Below are 16,198 nucleotides of genomic sequence, written 5' to 3' on the forward strand. Positions count from 1 at the left end.
CGTAGCTAGTTACGAGGCAAGGTATCACAATTTACTATGATCTTGTTGGAAATCGTCACAAAAACATTCTCTTTAATCTGGATGTTTTCAAAACAACGTAAAGTATGTAAACATCATATACACATTATGAGAACTCTTCAAGTTACAATGTTTTCATCATAACGTCTTCATTTAACTTTTCATGACATCACAAAATAGACATTCATCTTCCACATTCCATCTCTTGTCATTACCAGCATTCGGAGGATGAAATATAGTGTCCCCGTGTCCATTGTTTGATGTTCTCTTTTCATAGAGCACAAAGTCATTCCAGTCACCCATGCAAGAGCAGAAATCGTCTGCTGCCTTACAATTTACGATGGGCGGAAGGTGTCATAAAACCCCCACTGGACAAGCAAGAAGCTTCAAAGATTTTAAGGCAGTGTGACAAACCTCTAAAGTTGATTTCCAAACTGTATCAAGGGATGTAGTGGCTTTTCCCGATGACACACAACATGTAAAACAAAAATGTGAGGAAGACCTGGGCGAAGCTATTGATGCTGATGAATTAATACAGATACAGTTGAAGTCGGAAGTTTACATATACCTTAGCCAAATACATGTAAACTTAGTTTTTCTCAATTCCTGACATTTAATCCTAGTAAAAATGTCCTGTCTTTGGTCAGTTAGGATCACCACTTTATTTTAAGAATGTGAAATGTCAGAATAATAATGATATATTTCAGCTTTTATTTGCTTTTATCACATTCCCAGTGGGTCAGAAGTTTACATACACTCAATTAGTATTTGGTAGCATTGCCTTTAAATTGTTTAACTTGGGTCAAACGTTTCGGTAGCCTTCCACAAGCTTCCCACAATAAGTTGGGTGAATTTTGGCCCATTCCTCCTGACAGAGCTGGTGTAACTGAGTCAGGTTTGTAGGCCTCCTTGCTCGCACATGCTTTTTCAGTTCTGCCCACAAATGTTCTATAGTATTGAGGTCAGGCCTTTGTGATGGCCATTCCAATACCTTGACTTTGTTGTCCTTAAGCCATTTTGCCACAACTTTGTAAGTATGCTTGGGTTCATTGTCCAAATGGAATAACCATTTGTGAGTAAGTTTCAACTTCCTGACTGATGTCTTGAGATGTGGCTTCAATATATCCACATAATTTTCACTCCTCATGATGCCATCTATTTTGTGAAGTGCACTAGTCCCTCCTGCAGGAAAGCACCCCCAAAACATGATGCTGCCACCCCCGCGCTTCACGGTTGGGATGGTGTTCTTCGGCTTGCAAGCCTCCCCCTTTTTCCTCCAAACATAACGATGGTCATTATGGCCAAACAGTTCTATTTTTGTTTCATCAGACCAGAGGACATTTCTACAAAAAGTATGATCTTTGTCCCCATGTGCAGTTGCAAACCGTAGTCTGGCTTTTTTTATGGCAGTTTTGGAGCAGTGGCTTCTTCCTTGCTGAGCGGCCTTTCAGGTTATGTCGATATAGGACGCGTTTTACTGTGGATATAGATACTTTTGTACCTGTTTCCTCCAGCATCTTCACAAGGTCCTTTGCTGTTGTTCTGGGATTGGTTTGCACTTTTCGCACCAAAGTACATTCATCTCTAGAAGACAGAACACGTCTCCTTCCTGAGCGGAATGATGACTGCGTGGTCCCATGGTGTTTATACTTGCGTACTATCGTTTGTACAGATGAACCGTGGTGCTCCCAAGGATGAGCCAGAAGTACATCCAACCCGGAAGCCAGCCGCACCAATGTGTCGGAGGAAACAACATGCAACTGTACAGATAAATGTGGTACCTTCAGGCATTTGGAAATTGCTCCCAGGATGAAGCAGACTTGTGGAGGTCTTGGCTGATTTCTTTAGAATGTCCCATGATGTCAAGCAAAGAGGCACTGAGTTTGAAGGTATGCCTTGAAATACATCCACAGCTTCACCTCCAATTGACTCAAATGATGTCAATTAGCCTAACAGAAGCTTCTAAAGCCATGACATAATTTTCTGGGATTTTCCAAGCTGTTTAAAGGCACGGTCAACTTAGTGTATGTAAACTTTCGACCCACTGGAATTGTGATACAGTGAATTATAAGTGAAATAATCTGTCTGTAAACAATTGCTGGAAAAATTACTTGTGTCATGCAAAAACTATAGTTTGGTAACAAGAAATGTGTCAAGTGGTTGAGAAACGAGTCTTAATGACTCCAACCTAAGTGTATGTAAACTTCCGACTTCAACTGTATGTTAGAATGCCCAGTCATGTTCATATAATGTCAGACATGAATTACTGCAGTTTAAAACCATCCATAGAACTAACTATATACCAGTTAAACTGAATATCATGCACTCAGAAAAGTAAATATTCTTCTGGAGTTGTAAAACACAAAAGGGGACATGTTTGCAAATGTTATGGTTTTGTGAAGGCTGGCTTAACTCTGGCAAATAGTATGTTCTTTAATTTCAGCATGTCTACAGATTCTCCCTGTTTTTATTTGCTTGGAAATGTTGATAATGGAGACTGTTATCAGATGATACTGTGTAATCTAGCATTCATAGCGGGTAAGAAATGCATTGCCATTAATTGGAAGGTTGGTTATCCGCCCACAATGTCATAACGGGTGGCAGAAATGTCAAGTTATGTATCACAATATTTGATTTATTACCAGACTAAGGGTATGCTGTGCAACTTTCATAAGGTCTGGATTCCTTATAAGGAATACTGTATGACAAAAGGAGTCTATATTGAAAACATGCCCAGCGGGTAAGAAATGCATTGCCATTAATTGGAAGGTTGGTTATCCGCCCACAATGTCATAACGGGTGGCAGAAATGTCAAGTTATGTATCACAATATTTGATTTATTACCAGACTAAGGGTATGCTGTGCAACTTTCATAAGGTCTGGATTCCTTATAAGGAATATTGTATGACAAAGGAGTCTATATTGAAAACATGCCCACGTCAGGAGAGATACCTATTTACTGTAGGCAATCCCTAGTTGTTGGGCTGCTCAGTCCTGTCCCTGGGGTTCTGACATACTGTTGGTTGTAACTCTGGCCTAACACACCTGAAACCAATAATGAATATTTCACTAAGATCTTAAAGCTGAATGGGGTGTGTTGGGTTGGGGTGCTGCAGGGCCGTGGACCCCTAGGAGCAGGACGGGGTGACACAGCTATATTGTGTGTAAAAATAGCTCTACAGTAGTATTAGGCCCTTGATATGAATTATATGGAGGATGAACTGTTTCTGTGTGTTAATGTGTAGGAGGTGCATGTGTGTTTTTATAAACCTTTTGATTTCCAAAACCTTTCCATTGAGACATAAAAAAAAGATTGGAAAGAAGTTGTGTTGGGAAGAGACAATCAAAGACAATCAAAATCAAAGACAAAGTGTTGTTCATTTGTTAGGCTATTGGTTAATATTGATTATTGAATTATCATTAATATAGTTAAGTCTTATCAATCATTTAAATATATTTAATGATGGTCTCTTTCCTAGCTTGATGACCTAGGGCATTTTTGCTCACTTTTTGTTGTTCTGAATAGAGACGGCTAAAAGGGCCATTGTGTAGACATTCGGGAAAACAGCTTTAGATGCCCCCAAAAAAGGGAGGACCCTCTGACCCCCCACTTCTAAAACCAAAGTTGCGCCCCTGTTAATTAGATACATGTAGCTTCTCTTTTCTCATTATACATAGAGCACCAGTCAAAAGTTTGGAAACACCTACTCATTCAAGGGTATTTCTTTATTTGGACTATTTCCTATGTTGTAGAATAATAGTGAAGACATCAACACTATGAAATGACACATATGAAATCATGTAGTAATGAAAAAAGTGTTAAACAAATCAAAATAGATTTGAGACTTTAGATTCTTCAAAGTAGCCACCCTTTGCCTTGATGACAGTGTTGCACACTCTTGGCATTCTCTTAACCAGCTTCATGAGGTAGCCACCTGGAATGCATTTCTATTAACAGGTGTGCCTTGATAAAAGTTAATTTGTGGAATTTATTTTCTTCTTAATGTGTTTGAGCAAATCAGTTGTGTTGTGACAAGGTAGGGACGGTATACAGAAGAAAGCCCTATTTGGTAAAAGACCAAGTCCATAATATGGCAAGAACAGCTCAAAGCAAAGAGAAACAACAGTCCATCATTACTTTAAGACATGAAGGTCAGTCAATCTGGAAAATGTCAAGAACTTTGAGTTTCTTCAAGTGCAGTCGCAAAAACCATCAAGCACTATGATGAAACTGGCTCTCATGAGGACCACCACAGGAAAGGAAGAAATTGCAGAAATTGCAGCCCAAATAAATGCATCACAGAGTTCAAGTAACAAACACATCTCAACATCACCTGTTTAGAGGAGACTGCGTGAATCAATACTTCATGGTCAAATTGTTGCGAAGAAACCACTACTAAAGGACACCAATAAGAAGAAGGCTGTGTAAGGATGTGTAAGGGTTATTTGACCAAGAAGGAGAGTGATGGGGTGCTGCGTCAGATGACCTGGCCTCCACAATCACCCGACCTCAGCCCAATTGAGATGGTTTGGGATGAATTGGACCGCAGAGTGAAGGTAAAGCAGCCAACAAGTGCTAGGCAAATGTGGGAACTCCTTCAAGACTGTTGGAATAGCATTCCTCACAAAGCTGGTTGAGAGAATGCCAAGAGTGTGCAAAGCTGTCATCAAGGGAAAGGGTGGCTACTTTGAAGAATCTCTAATATAAAATATATTTTGATTTGTTTAACACTTCTCACTGCAACCAGTGCTTGTAATCTGGTTCAGGTTATTATTCAACCTACCAGGGTGTTTACAAATACTGCAGGAATAAGACCATCCACATGTATCGATCACATTTGTACTAATACTGTAGAACTTTGTTCTAAAGCTGTATCCGTACCCATTGGATGCAGTGATCACAATATAGTGGCTATATCCAGGAAAACCACATTTCCAAAAGCTGGGCCTAAAATAGTGTATAAGAGATCATACAAAAGATTTTGCTCTGACTCTTATGTGGCTGATGTTAAAAATATTTGTTGGTCTGATGTGATTAATAAGGAGCATCCAGATGCTGCACTTGATGGATTTATAAAATTGCTTCTTCTAATTGTTGATAAAAATGCACCTGTTAAAACCTCTTAGGTCGACCCGGGACGCATGCGTCCCATCTAGACATCTGGAAATGCAAATGCGCTACGCTAAATGCTAATAGCACTCGTTAAAACTCAAACGTTCATTAAAACACACATGCAGGGTACTGAATTAAAGCTACACTCGTTGTGAATCCAGCCAACAAGTCAGATTTTTAAAATGCTTTTCGGCAAAAGCATGAGAAGCTATTATCTGATAGCATGCAACACCCCAAAAGACCCGCAGGGGACGTAAACAAAATAATTAGCATAGTCGGCGCTACACAAAACGCAGAAATAAAATATAAAACATTCATTACCTTTGACGATCTTTTAAAAGCATTTTAAAAATCTGACTTGTTGCCTGGATTCACAACGAGTGTAGCTTTAATTCGATACCCTGCATGTGTATTTTAATGAACTTTTGAGTTTTAACTAATACTATTAGCATTTAGCGTAGCGCATTTGCATTTCCAGAGCTCTAGTTGGGACGCAAGCGTCCCGGGTAGAAGCAACAGGTTAAATTGAGAAATTACGTGACTTAACTCAACAAAAAGAAGAAGAAACTGCATTATGAAGCCAAGATCAATGACATAAAGAATGATGGAAAAAAAAGTACTTTAAATGAAATTATGGACAGAAAGACAAATTCAACTCAATTTTCATCGAATCAGATGGCTTATTCATCACAAAACTATTTGATGTTGCCAATTCTTTTCATGATTACTTCATTGGCAAAGTGGGCAAACTTAGGCAGGAAATGCCAACAACGACTAGTGAGCCATCGCACTCATGCATAAAAAAACGAATAATGAAAGAAAAGCATTGCCAGTTTGAATTTTGTAAAGTTAGTGTGGGAGAGGTGGGGAAATGATTGCTATCGATCAATAATGACAAACGTCCTGGCATTGGCAACTTAGATGGAAAGCTACCGAGGATGGTAGCTGACTCTATAGCCACTCCTATCTGTCATATCTCTAATCTGAGCCTAGAGTAAGGTGTTTGTCCTCAGGTCAAATCAAATCAAGTTGTATTGGTCACATACACGTGTTTAGCAGATGTTATTTGGGGGATAGCGAAATGCTTGTGCTTCTAGTTCTGACAGTGCAGCAATATCAAACAAGTAATATCTAACAATTTCACAACAAATACCTAATTCACACAAATCTAAGTAAAGTAATGGAATTGGGAATATATAAATATGCGGATGAGCAATGTAGACTAAGATACAGTAAATAGTATAGAATACAGTTTACACATTTGAGATGAGCAATTCAAGATATGTAAACATTATAGTGACATTATTAAAGTGACTAGTGTCCATTTATTAAAGTGGCCAGTGATTTCAAGTCTGTGTATGTAGGCAGTAGCATCTGTGCTAGTGAAGGCTATTTAACAGTCTGATGGCCTTGAGATAAAATCTGTTTTTCAGTCTCTCGGTTCCAGCTTTGATGCACCTGTACTGACCCCACCTTCTGATTGAAAGCGGGGTAAACAAGTAGTGGCTCGGGTGGTTATAGTCCTTGATTATCTTTTTGGCCTTCCTTTGACATTGGGTGCTGTAGGAGGGCAGGTAGTTTCCCCCTGCTGATGTGTTGGGCAGATCCCACCACCCTCCGGAGAGCCCTGCGGTTGTGGGCGGTGCAGTTGCCATACCAGGTGGGGATACAGCCCGACAGGATGCTCTATATTGTGTATCTATAAAGGTTTGTGAGGGTTTTAGGTGACAAGCTACATTTCTTCAGCCTCCTGAGGTTGTCTGTGTGTGTGGACCATTTCAGTTTGTCAGTGATATGTACGCCGAGGAACTTAAAACTTTCCACCTTCTCCAATTCTGTCCCGTCGATGTGGGTAGGGGGGCCCCTCTGATCTTTCCTGAAGTCCATGATAATCTCCTTTGATTTTTTTGTGTTTTTTTACCCATTTGTCTCCTTAATGTCATGGTATCCAATTGGTAGTTAGTCTTGTCTCATCGCTGCAACTCCCGTACGGACTCGGGAGAGGCCTGTTGGCTCCAGGTAGTGGGGTTGCACGAGACGAGGCATCTTAAGGTCGTTTCCAGGTCTTGGTTTGCTGGTCAGGCTGGCCTACGACCCAATAAGGGTGCAGAACGGCTTCCAGAACTGAGGACCCCGGTCGGAGACCATGTCCACCGGGAGTCCGTGGATCCTGAAGACGTGCTGCACTATGAGCTGGGCCGTCTCTTTGGCAGAGAGATAAAATGGGCGGCCTTGGAAAACCGATCCACTACTGTCAGAATGATGGTGTTGCAATCAGATGGAGGGAGCCCAGTGACAAAGTCCAGGGACATATGGGACCAGGGATGATGAGGGACAGGTAGTGGCTGAAGGAGGCCGGAAGGGGCTTGCCGCTGAGTATTATTCTGAGCACAAACAGTGCATGCGGCGATGAAGGCAGAGGCGTCAGGAACCATTGTGGGCCACCAGAAACGTTGTCGGAAGGCCAGGGTTCGACGGGAACCTGGATGACAGGTAAGCCTGGAGGAATGAGCCCCTTCCAGGACCGGTCTGAATTAGGGATAAACAACTGGTTAGCCGGGCCCCCTCCAGGGGAAGGCTGGGAACGCTGTGCCTTGCGGACCAGGGTCTCAATACCCCAGCCCACAGCAGCCGCACGGTATGAGGTAGGGAGGATGGTCTCGGAGTCAGAGGATGTGGCAGCGGGACTGTACAGGCGAAAGGGGGCGTCAGGTTTAACAGTCTTCGACCCTGGATGATAGGAAATGGTGAAGTTGAACCTGGTGAATAACAGAGCCCACCGGGCTTGCCTGGAGTTAAGGAGTCTTGGCTGTGCGGAGATATTCCAAATATCTGTTCTGCTCCCTCCAGCCAGTGTTTCCACTCCTCTAGTGCCATCTTGACCGACAGGAGGTCTCGGTTACCCACGTTGTAGTTTATTTCTGCAGAGTTGAGATGATGGGACAGAAAGGCACAGGGATAGAGCTTTTGGTCCTGGGCGGATTGCAGGGACCGGATATCCCCCACTCCAACGCCAGAAGCATCGACCTCAACCACCAACTTACAGGACGGGTCCGGATGGACGAGGATGGGACTGTAGTGAACCGATGTTTCAGGTCCACAAATGCTCTGTCAACCACTGGGGACCATGTGAACGGTACCTTGTGAGAGGTGAGTGCCGAGAGGGGGGCCGCCAGGGTGCTTTATCCACAAATGAAATGCCGGTAGACATGGGCAAACCCCAGGAAACATTGTAGCTGCACCCTGGACATAGGTTGGGGCCAATCCATTACTGCGTTCATCTTTTCCGGGTCCATCTGGACATTTCCTTTAGCGATGACATATCCCAGAAAGGAGAGGGTAGAACTCGCATTTCTCCGCTATCACAAATAACTGGTTCTCCAGGAGGCGCTGAAGGACTTGTCGAACATGGAGGACATGTTCTGGGCAGAACGGGGAAAAACAAGATGTCGTCGAGGTAGACAAACATTAAATTATTTAACATGTCCCGGAGCACATCGTTTACCAGGGCCTGGAAGACCGCGGAGGTGTTGGTGATTCCAAATGGCATGACCAGATACTCATAATGTCCACTGGCAGTGTTGAAGGCTGTCTTCCACTCATCCCCTTCGTGTGTCCGAACCAGGTGGTAGGCATTCCGAAGATCCAGCTTGGAGAAGATGGTAGAGCCCCTGGAGAGGTTTGAAATCCGAGGAGAGGAGTGGTAGAGGGTAACGATTCTTGATTATGTCATTATGTCATTAAGGCCCCTGGTAGTCGATGCACGTATGCAGGGTCCCTGCAGACAGAGAGTCCTCAGTATATTCCTCCATGGTCTTGGTCTCCGGGCCGGATAGGGAATACAGTTGATGTTGGAAGTTTACATACATTTAGGTTGGAGTCATTAAAACTCGTTTTCAACCACTCCACAAATTTCTTGTTAACAAACTATAGTTTTGTCAAGTCGGTTAGGACATCTACTTTGTACATGACAAGTAATTTTTCCAATAATTGTTTACAGACAGATTATTTCACTGTATCACAATTCCAGTGGGTCAGAAGTTCACATACTGTCAGGGATTTCCCCCTCTTCTTCCGAAGAGGAGAGGCGAAAAGGATCAGAGGACCAATATGCGGCGTGGTAAGTGTCCATGGTTCTTTTAATACGTAAATGTACACATGAACACTACAAAACAATAAACATGGAAAACCTAAACAGTCCTATCTGGTGCAAAGACAGAGACAGGAACAATCACCCACAAACACACAGTGAAACCCAGGCTACCTAAGTATGATTCTCAATCAGAGACAACTAATGACACCTGCCTCTGATTGAGAACCATACTATGCCGAAACATAGAAATACCCCAAAACATAGAAAAACAAACATAGACTGCCCACCCAACTCACGCCCTGACCATACTAAATAATGACAAAACAAAGGAAATAAAGGTCAGAACGTGACACATACACTAAGTTGACTGTGCCTTTAAACAGCTAGGAAAATGACAGAAAATGATGGCATGGCTTTAGAAGCTTCTGTTAGGCTAATTGACATCATTTGAGTCAATTGGAGGTGTACCTGTGGATGTATTTCAAGGCCTACCTTCAAACTCAGTGCCTCTTTGCTTGACATCATGGGAAAATCAAAAGAAATCAGCCAAGACCTCAAAAATTGTAGACCTCCACACTTCTGGCTCATCTTTGGGGGCAATTTCCAAACTCCTGAAGGTACCACATTCATCTGTACAAACAATAGTACGCAAGTATAAACACCATGGGACCACGCAGCCGTCATACCGTTCAGGAAGGAACGGTTCTGTCTCCTAGAAATGAATGTACTTTGGTGCGAAAAATGCAAATCAATCCAAGAGCAACAGCAAAGGACCTTGTGAAGATGCTAGAGGAAACAGGTACAAAATTATCTATATCCACAGTAAAACGAGTCCTATATCGACATAGACCTCAGAAAAAGCCAAGACCTTGTCACACTCTGACCATAGTTTGCATTGTTTGTTTCTATGTTTTGGTTGGTCAGGGTGTGATATGAGTGGGCATTCTATGTTGTATGTCTAGTTTGTCTGTTTCGATGTGTTTGGCCTGATATGGTTCTCAATCAGAGGCAGGTGTTAGTCATTGTCTCTGATTGGGAACCATATTTAGGTAGCCTGTTTTGTATTGTGGGGTGTGGGTGATTGTTCCTGTTTCCAGTGTTTGTGTTCACGTTACGGGGTTGTTTCGTCTTCGTTCATTTTGTCGGTTTAAGTATTCTATTAAAATTGATAATCATCACGCTGCATTTTGGTCCTCCTCTCTTTCGCCTGACGACGAACATTACAGACCTCAGAAAAACTCCACAAATCTGGTTCATCCTTGGGAGCAATTTCCAAATACCTGAAGGTACTATATCTATATCCACAGTAAAACAAGTCCTATATCGACATCATCTGAAAGGCTGCTCAGCAAGGAAGAAACCACTGCTTCAAAACCGCCATCAAAAAAACAGACTATGGTTTGCAACTGCACATGGGGACAAAGCTCGTCATTTTTGGAGAAATGTCCTCTGGTCTGATGAAACACAAATAGAATTGTTAGGCCATAATGACCATCGTTATGTTTGGAGGAAAAAGGGGGAGGCTTGCAAGCCGAAGAACACCATCCCAACCGTGAAGCACAGGGGTGGCAGCATCATGTTGTGGAGGTGCTTTGCTGCAGGAGGGACTAGTGCACTTCTCAAAATAGATGGCATCACGAGGAGTGAAAATTATGTGGATATATTGAAGCAACATCTCAAGACATCAGTCAGGAAGTTAAAGCTTACTCGCAAATGGGTCTTCCAAATGGACAATAACCCCAAGCATACTTCCAAATTTGTTTCAAAATGGCTTAAGGACAACAAAGTCAAGGTATTGGAGTGACCATCACAAAGCCCTGACCTGAAACTGAAAAAGCGTGTGTGAGCAAGGAGGCCTACAAACCTGACTCAGTTACAACAGCTCTGTCAGGAGGAATGGGCCAAAATTCACCCAACTTATTGTGGGAAGCTTGTGGAAGGCTACCGAAACATTTGACCCAAGTTAAACAATTTAAAGGCAATGCTACTAAATACTAATTGAGTGTATGTAAACTTCTGGCCCACTAGGAATGTGATGAAAGAACTAAAAGCTGCAATAAATAATACTCCACTATTATTCTGCCATTTCACATTCTTAAAATAAAGTGGTATGAATACCCAGGGAATAATGGGGAAGATGGACGACACCTGGAGGGGGTGGAGACAAGCACAAGGACAGGTGAAACAGATCAGGGTGTGACAGAAATAAACTTCAACAATGTCATTTTTGCCTCCATGGAATGATGTTAACTTTTTCTGCCCGTTCCCAAAAGCATAATTTGGCGTTTGGCGGTGTAGGCTATTTGGCGTGCGTACAGTTAAGCCCTAAAGCTTAGGCTTATGCACTAAACCTCAATGTAGCCTATAAATTGCACAAGAATGATTTTTTTTAGGTATTGTTTCTCTTTATTCAAAAATTGCAGGCTTTCCAGCCTTACAAAATTCTAAGAACCCCAGGTTGTCTCGGTGCCACAGCTATGTTAACCTGCTAAGCTAAAGCCTTGGCATTTGCTCATGGAGTTAACTAAAGTCTACAGGTCTCAGGAACGGTTAGTCATTATACCAACGTGGTTCATCAAACCACCTTATTACGCAATGAAGAGCTACAACCAATGAGAACACCGCGCCATAAGCCACCATATGATTTGCAGGACCTCATGTGTCTCATCCTGCCACAAGAGGGGCTGGTGTCTGTATAGTCTAGTGTACAGTATATCCCAGATCGCTGTGTGCGGTATCATATACCAAAGCCAAAAAACACACATTACCACACAACGTCATCTAAATGTACAGCTAAGCACCTTGCCAGTTTAACAACATAAGGGAATACAATTCTTAGAATTTTTTATGAAGAATATTTTACACCTTGGCCAATTGTCTGACTGCCTCTAACAGTATGTTAGTAGAACTACTGAAAAGTGAGTTTGTAAAAACAGATGATCATGTATATGAATTATTTTCATGATATTGAACCCCAATGGCATATTCCCGTGTGTAGGAATATTTTGCTGTTGCCATTCTACTCACAGCCCCTGTCATCCCATATACAGGTTGGAAATGGACGCAGTGGCTGTACAGTAACATGCTGTTCATGATGTTAGAGCTCCAGTTCTCCGCTTCACAGCACAGTATGGGTTTTGCCTGACAGCAGTTATAAACTTGAACACTGCAAGCGACAAGAAGATGCCCCCATCCATCCCGCTAACTGGGCTATTTTGCACATTTGTTGTTGTCTGCGTGAGGTAAATGCTGTAAATCAAGAGGAGTCGAAGTGTTCTGAAAGATAGATGAGACATTGAGGATTATAAGAAATACCACTTGGATGTCGTACAAGCAAACCACACACCCATGTGTCCAAGTGTGCACTTCACGTTTCCATATTTGAAAACTCATGTCATTCACAGGATCAACATTTACAATCACTATGTTTGATCCACAGTTACAAGGATGACATGTGTTATACCCTGGGTTGTCCTGGACAGAATGAGCCTGTTTGTCATATTGTGATGAAAATTTGTCATGGAACATGCACTCGAATGCACTCATGATGCTGTTCTATGCTCACCAAAATTACAATCTGATAGTCTGAAGTGCCTTTTGAAAGGAAAACACTGTAAGATCGTATTTTATAACTTGGCTAACCATGTTGGCAATATAATAAGCTTTTAAATGATGCCCACCTGCCCCAATTGTACAGCTTGTACAGAATACCATCCTCGTAGCAGTCAGATATATACAATGTGTCATGAACAATAGGCTAGTGTTTTGAAAATAAGCTAGCTAGATGATTATTAGCAATGGTGGTCCGTGTTCCTGCTGTCAATAGTGAGCTGCACATTTAGCACTGCATTCAGTTTGAAGCCTAGAATAAGCAGAAAGAAAGCATTACACAGGTGAAAAAATGTAGCATAAATAGTATAGCATAAAAGCAACATAGGGAAAATGGGTGAAGGTAGGGTGGGTTTATAGAGATAAGATGGAGAGTTCCAAAGTGTCTGAAGTTGAGGGACCATGAGGTATAAAAGGCATAGTGTGGAATAAGCAGTGGTGGAAAAAGTACTCAATTGTCATACTTGAGTCAAAGATACCTTAATAGAAAATTACTCAAGTAAAAGTGAAAGTCACCCAGTAAAATACTACTTGAGTAAAATTCTAAAAGTATTTGGTTATAAATATTCTTAAGTATCAAAAGTATTAAACAAACCAGATGGCACTATTTTATTTTTATTTACGGATAGCCAGGGCACTCTCCAACACTCAGACATCATTTACAAATGAAGCATTTTATGTTTAATGAGTCTGCCAGATCAGAGGCAGTAGGGATGACCAGGGATGTTCTCTTGGTAAGTGTGTGAATTGGACCATTTTACTGTCAAAATGTAACGAGTACTTTTGGGTGTCAGGGAAAATGTATGGAGTAAAAATGACGTTATTTTCTTTAGGAATGTAGTGAGATAAAAGTAAAAGTTGGCAAAAAATGTAAATAGTAGAGTTTAGATACCCCAAAAAAACGACTTAAGTAGAACTTTAAAGTAGTTTTACTTTACACCACTGGGAATATAGGGTAGCTAGAGGGATGGTTGGCCATGGAATAAACATACAATGGGGTGCTGTTGTGCTTCTGCACCCCTTTTAGGTCATTGTCACAAATATCCAGCCCATGTCCAGTCATACTCGATTTCTGTTGAGAACACGCTGGTGTGCCCTTCGACGTCATTCCGTCCTAGTTGCAGCATTCAAATCGTGGTCATTGTGTGTCTGTGAATCACAACAGTGGTGTTTCCACAAATTGAGCCATACACAGTACAACTTAAGCATTGAGGACAGCATTTTGTTGACAACATGGTGGTTCATACTATGTATATTGTATGATAAATAATGGATCTTACCCCAGTTGTAGGCCCATTTGAGTGTGTGTGGTCACTTAGGCCTGCACATCAACCAGTACTGTAACCATTGGAGACTTGGGATGCTTTCTCTTAAAGTGCAGAAAGTGTAGGAGCTTAGATTGAATTCAAAGCTGATACAAATGATAAACTAAGCAATACGATGCAACAAACTACTACACATATGAAAGACTGTCCCACACAGGCCAGTACAATAGCCTACACATGGAGAGGAACCTAAAGCACATACAGTATCAACCAATATTATTCACCTGACAGACAGGACAGGTGAGGACCAGTGCTGCCTTGGCTGCAGTTTTCTGGTCCGCAGCTGCTCCCTTTCATGTTAGCAGCCGCCGCCTTGACAGTCAACAAGTTCAAGTTCAACTTGAGAGTTGAGCATGCGTTATATATCAATACTGTAGATTGGTGAAAATCCACTTAGATTGAGGATGATAGAGAATTAGTGTAAGAGGAAGTTGACCATAATATAATCTTCAATTGGACCCTATTATCATGTGAACGCTAAGGGCCCATAAGCGTATCCGATGGGTCTAGCCAAGGTAGTGAGCCTTGCATCACCACTTGGAATACTATAAGTTGCATGCGTCCAAGGTAACTGTTGTGCAATTATTTTTAAGAGGCTGAGGGACAAGAAGCTAATATCTTCCAATCAAATTCCTAGCATTAAATGATTGATTTCACCGTAGCTCAGAGCTGCACAGTTAGAGGCCAAACATACACTGTATGCTATGTGTAGTGTGAATAACATTTACCATTAGATCATTCACCAAATAATAATACAAGTAATATTACGTAGAAATATGAGGACTATGGTTCGTATCCATTTCAAAGTAATCAGATTTATTACAGTTATGCAATACGAATACTGTCACACCCTGATCTGTTTCACCTGTCTTTGTGCTTGTCTCCACCCCCCTCCAGGTGTCGCTCAGTTACCTGGTTGTTAGCAGCGCGGCCTCCCCGGTCACCCCGGTTTCCTGAGAACCTCCCCCGGAATGCTTCGTTGGAGAGTCGGGAACCTATCGGGCGTTTCTTGCTCCGTGTTATCTCATCATTGAGCTGCAGCCCTCCTCCTTCCCCTCGGACTGCTCAAAGATAACGTACCTCATCACGCTGATGTCCGGGAAGGCTCTCGCCTGGGCTACATCAGTGTGGGAACAACAGTCAGCCGTGTGCTTTAGTCTGGAGGAGTTTTTGCCAGAGGTTTTCAATGAAGAAGGTTTTCAATTATCCATTGTAAGGGAGAGAGGCTGCCCTGAAGTTACACCAGCTTCGGCCAGACTCCCACAGTGTGGCAGATTATGCGGTGGATTTCCACACAGCTGAGAGTGCCTGGAACTCGAATCGCTGTTGGACATGTTCCTGCACGGAGTATCGGAGGAAGTTAAGGATGAGCAAGCAGCCCGGGAACTACAGACGGATCTCGACTTGCTCATCGCCTTGACCATCCGGATCGATGGCCGGCTACGGGAAGGTAAGAAGGAGAGGAGGCCCGATTCCACTCGCCCGCCCAAGGATTCCACCACGTCTCCATTGCCGAAAGAACCTGAGGCTACCCGAGTTCCCCCGAGAGTCTCCAAAGTCTGACGATTGACCTCTTCCCAAGCCAATGCAACTAGGCAGAGCTAAGCCGTCTCCAGCTGAATGTCTACACAGGCTTCACACGAAAAGTTGCCTGTATTGTGGGACTACTGGTCATTTACTGTCCTCCTGTCCACTAAAAGACCAGGCTCACCGGTTGCGGTGAGTATTCTGGTAGACAATACGGATAACTTTTCCTCTACCCTTACTCACACCCCTTTCCATCCCATCCTGCTGTGGGGGAACCAGTCGAAATCTCTCTGGGTACTCATCAATTCTGGGGCCGATTAAAGTTTTATGGACGCTACCCTGGCGTCCGAGCTGGGCATCCCCACTCAACCCCTCTCCATTTCCATGGATGTTAGAGCGCTGGGCGTGCGCTCCATAGGCCGGGTCACTCCTAATACCACCCCCATCAAATTCATGCTAATAAAGTCTCCTCAGGTTCCTGCGGCTTTGGGATTCTCTTGGCTCCAGCGACAC

This window comes from Oncorhynchus nerka, linkage group LG10 (genome assembly GCF_034236695.1).
Source record: "Oncorhynchus nerka isolate Pitt River linkage group LG10, Oner_Uvic_2.0, whole genome shotgun sequence".
Classification (NCBI taxonomy): Eukaryota; Metazoa; Chordata; class Actinopteri; order Salmoniformes; family Salmonidae; genus Oncorhynchus; species Oncorhynchus nerka.